The sequence below is a fragment of the Dendroctonus ponderosae genome, unplaced genomic scaffold (assembly GCF_020466585.1).
Source record: "Dendroctonus ponderosae isolate FM_Combo_2020 unplaced genomic scaffold, Dpon_F_20191213v2 Dpon_F_20191213_1, whole genome shotgun sequence".
NCBI classification, from domain to species: Eukaryota; Metazoa; Arthropoda; class Insecta; order Coleoptera; family Curculionidae; genus Dendroctonus; species Dendroctonus ponderosae.
The window spans coordinates 2,933,028-2,938,331 of NW_026017110.1; positions in this window are offsets into that span (position 1 = coordinate 2,933,028).

A 5,304-nucleotide genomic window follows, 5' to 3' on the forward strand; every position below is an offset into this window, starting at 1 on the left:
TAAAAGAAAGATTGTTAGTATTTTTAAATGAAATTCCTAAAAATAGAGCGTTTTTGTGTAGAAAGTAAAGCAAGGAAAAACCGGTCAAAACTAAGAGACCACAATTTTTTTAACAAACTCTACAGTCTCCAGAGGGATGGGGGTGACTAGTTTTCCAAATAATGTATTATTACCTCGCTGATTCTGATCGTTTTTTGATGAAAAATATTTGTTTTTTGTGCAAAATTCGAAGCTGGAAACGGATTTCAAAAATGTTTGCAAAGCGACGAGGACGCAAGTGTTCTAGTAAAATTTGTTTGTTAATTTTTCGCAGAAAGTGCCTGAACACTGACGTTAAAATAAATGTGAAAACAATTAAGGAAAACAGATCATCAACATTTTCCCAGCAACGGAATCGAGTTACTGCGCCGGTGATTTGCTTCAGCTTCAGTTACCGTTGAAAAAATCAGAAATTTTCTCACTGACGAGTTTTTCGCTCATTTAAGTCGTCACGAATTTCTTACCGACGTCTCACAAACACGATTGGCTTGCATCTTCAGGGGTGTGTCGCCCGAAGCAACCACCACATTCGCTCTTTCACAATTAAAACTACATATTGAACAAGGCGAAAACGAAACTTTGTTTTCGAATTTTTTTTTGTATCCAATTTGACTGACTGAAATTATCAGCATTTTGCATGCTCTCGAAAATATCCACAATTTATTTCTCAATTTTTTCTGTTTCCGTTTTCTGTTCGTTTTTCTCATTGACATTGTTGCTTCCTAATTTATCTAATTCAGCTTTTATACGTTTTTAAGCTAGTTTTTCCCTAAATTGTACCAGGTATACTGTTCTTCTCGAGTCGAATTTAATTACATTTTTGAAATTTGTATGTTGTTTAGCCATTGCTGATATTTCTTCCCGCTTTTAATCGAGTTTTTGGAAGAACTTACCGTATAATTGCAATTGAATTAGAAAAAAGTATTGTTTTTGGGATAGAGAAAGAAATAAACGTAACTGGAATCTTCTTACATGCGACCCCATCCATCTGCCAAACAAACTGGTTAGCCGGAAAAAAAATATTTTCCGCGACGTCCTAAAAGCCCGAAAAACCCACCAGTTCGAAGCAACCGCCGCGAAAAACTTTTCTTTACGTGCCCTCAGAGATAATTTTGAATGTTATCAGCAGAAACAGGAAATAGCTACAGGATTGCTATTAAAAAATTACATCTAACAAAATTTTTATAAAATGTTTAATTTTCGGATCTCTTATCGTTCTGGTGATTGTTGGATTGTTCAACAGTGAATTCTTCTTATCCAAGAAGAGGGTTTTGTCCCGCTGAAAGGAAGCGTGGCGACGAAGAAGTGGTTTGCACCTTTCGGTGAGGAGCTGAAGTTTTTGGATCTTGTAGCGCTTGAGCTTGAGCTCCTCTCTGGCTATTTGGCGGATTGATTCCCAATTGAAAGCAGTCTCACGCGCGATTTTTTCTCATGGAGACTATCGGATTTCGCCTGACACGTTCTCGGACGAACTCCTGGTTCTTGACGATTCTGGCCGATATCTTCAAACTTCTTTATGGTTCGAAGGAGGTTAGATTTCAGAGAGACTCAAAATCGATCGCATTCTTTTTCAAATCATGTAACGCCAACATTTTTTTTCTGTTTTTTGACATCTTAATAAAGTAGCTTAAAAGTGTTGAGTGAAATTGAAACTGAACATATTTGTAGTATTTTTAACGGAGAATCGAATAAAAGCAATCAAAACTTCCAAACTTAATAAATATGTATGTCACATTCGTGACAATTTGGTCGTTATTTTTTTATTATCACCCGGTAATATCGAGGATAGTTTAAAGATTAAGTGAAACTATGTCGAACAAACACACTCCTGGTGGATAGAACGGCCAATTTCCATACAGTGCCCAAGTTGTCTGTTCAATTTTCTACCATAGCGACGCAAAATTGTTGGCGGCATAACCGTGCTACCCATCTTAAGTCTAAAACCGATTCAGCAAGTTGAAAATGTCGTGTGTAATTTTAAAAGCTGAAAAGCTGACGCGAGACGTTCGGAAATCAAATAAAGACAAACTCGCGTTTTAGTGTCTTCCCAATATTTTCAGTCGTAACCAATTTCTGCTCCTACGCTCGCTCTAAGTGCCAGTATATTCTTCAGGCACTTCACTTTTATATTCAGTGCATCTGCCTATTGCATTTGGAGCGGTAATGTGGTTATGGATATATAAATTGTTCATTGTTGGATTTGCCAAATGCAATAGTTTAACGATATTTTTCGTTTATTGTTGTTGCCAAACCTTTTGGACACGCCACTGGCAGAGAACAACAAATAATGCATGATACAATCAACGATATTTTGTTGCATCTCATTCAGTGTTCAGTCAAAGGGTTAAAGCTTCCTGTGTTTAACTCTTAGAAGTTCTTCCTTAGTGTTAATTCTGCAGAAACACCGATTGCGTTGTAAGAAGTTAATTTCTTACAGATGCAGGAAACTCGGAGATAGACAAAATCAATTTCTAAATGGGATTATGTTAGTTGGCAACGTAGAGAGGTAGTAAGTTTAAACGTAAATCCCCCCTTTTTCAAAGCGGTCCGGTGTTAAGCCAACTCTCGATATCTCGGCGAGCCCCTTGTCGAATTATTGAATTGTATCTGCTCTTTATTTGATTTGGCCATTGTGTCAATTGAATTGGCCTTTTCCACTGTGGCCACAATATCGCTAATATTTTATAAATTTCATTTTCCGTCTAGAAATCAGTCTTGAAGTATTCGAACTCAGGCCAAAAAAAGTTTCCAAATATATTGACTGGAAAGCACTTACTCATCTTAACAGGGGAATTTGTACGGTTCCTTCCGAACATGTATATTATTCCGCTTTTATTCAATAAGGGGGACTTGAGCACTCAATATCAATTTGCTGGTTGGATGACGAAAGTATGGAGAAATGTGACACTTCTATTCGGAAATGTTCATTGAGTTTTGCAAAAAAATATACCAGGCTGGTTGAATGGCCAGTTTGAGGATAAACTCTTCCAAACTTGATCTACCAAAAATAGAGGCGCAAACTATCAATAAAGAAACTACTCTTATGAAATTCTGTTGAAAGGCACATTCAAACTTGGATATTTGCATTGTTTTTTAGGATTTCTAATGGCGGCTAAATATGTAAAATTCTTCACTTCACTGAACTCTTACAAATGTCCTTCGAGTGGTCATTCATGTGATTTTTGCCCGCACCCAAAGGTTCGAACCACAAAAAAAACTAGCGCACGTATTTGGAAACTGCCACGTCTCACAAAAAGTCAAATATCGCGCCAATAAAAGAATCTCTGTTATTCAGGGCAAGAAACTTCTTTGTATGGGGAAAATCAATTTCCGAGTTTTGATATACATGACAGGGACCGATGTGTACTTTACCTCTCAGCTGGAAAGGGGGCTTTTGGCGCAAAAACCAAATAGAGCCGATATCCTCGGAACTTTTCATAAGTCCCGAAATAAATAAAGAACGAAGGAGGCTTAAGAAATCATGCCATCTGAGAGTTCAGGCATTTAGTAGGCAGCAGTTTATTAAGAACTTCTTTCGGATTTTCTTCGAGGACTAAATGGAGTGTCTTCAGGCAAAGGAAGCGGAAACACCGCCTGTGTGAGATTTATTAAAACTGGCCATCATTTTATTAGTTTTTTCGTGCAGACAGTTTAAGGTTGATTAAGAAATCAGATGTTTTAATGCAATAATTTTGCCGCAACTGACCGCCTATTGGCAAATTAATTTATCCCGGACGACACTAAAGGTAAGTTTTAATCTGTCGGGTTTTATTTTATCGCCGAAAAGGTCCGTAATATAATCACGCCATCCTCCGTTAAATATAACCGAAACGCAGTTCGAGGGAAACGCACGTGCTCCAAATAGAGCGATGCGAACCCAAGAAATTTCACCGGGAGAAATTGATAATTTAAAACTTTTATCATTAACATTTTTATTCAGATTAATTAATGAAATGAAAGCGTTGCGCAAAGTTTCGTGTTATTTGATATCTTCGTGAACTTTTAAAACTGTTCAGCGCTTCACCCAGATGCTCCGCTAAGTCGTTTTCGCACTTCGTGTTAAATGGCGTTTTTCCGGATTATTCATTTAAACTTCTGAACTTTGCGTTTTAGTGTTTTGTTTTTGCGCGGAATCCAGATAATTGACGTTAAGGTGTTATTTGGATACTGATCCGTTCAGTTCGGGCGGCTTGAACGAAAAACAGGCAAAATAAATTAAATCTTGTACAGTTGACTTCAATGCAAAGTATATACAAATTGGATCTTCTTTGAAGTGCTTCAAAGGGATCGTTTGACAAATGGAACGGCCTAATTGTTTCGGGTAAAAATCTATGATGTCGAGTTAGTTCTCTATTGGTTGAGGAACATGCAAGGCCAAATCATTGGCGACCATACAGATTTTTAAACGTTTTCTGTTGTGAATGGTGTTATTAAGATGCATATTGTTCAGGATCTGTGAATCAGAACCATAGAGTCTGTGAAAAGAATAGAATTCAATCAGCAATTCAGGGGAAATGTTACAGTAACATAGCAGAAGCTAAAAGAACTCACGCCAACAAAGGACGAGGAGAGTGGTTCCAGGAAGATAGTGGACGACAATTGATGCTCGGGTTCCAGACACAGAGGAACAAATATTGGACATAATCGGATCAGGGCCTTCCAAGGGTACTCAGAGCACAATAACTGACACTTTCCCAAGGCACCAAATAAATATCGGCTACGTTCCTACTACGTATGTAAGATACACATTAAACCAATGGATTACTGAACACTGGTGTAAATTGACTAGGAGTTAATTAACCGAATATGAGAAGCTGATCGAGAAGAGTGCATAATAAGGTGATTACTCAGGCTTGTTTTGAGTTTTTGCACTTTTTTATATTTTATAAGCAACAGCCAGTATCGGAATATTGAATCTTTTCCTGCCGACTCTTCGTCAAGAAATGTACTGCTTCAAAGCCAGAGAGTGTGCGATGGAGCCCAACTTTGGGAAAAACTGATGTCACAAGTAAAATGTCTATGAAATGACATGGATTTTTCACAGAGACATGTTCGATGAAAGCTTTGGGACTTGGCGACAATTTATGTCAATGGTTGGAAAGTTACTTTCTTAATAGAACTCAGACAGTTATATTGAATAATCAACACAACTGTAAAAAAAATTCTGTTACCTCTGGTGTACCACAGGGTGGACATCTGTCCCCTTTGCTATTCAATTGCTATGTCAATGATATATGTGTTAATGTAAAATATTGTAAGTTTTTA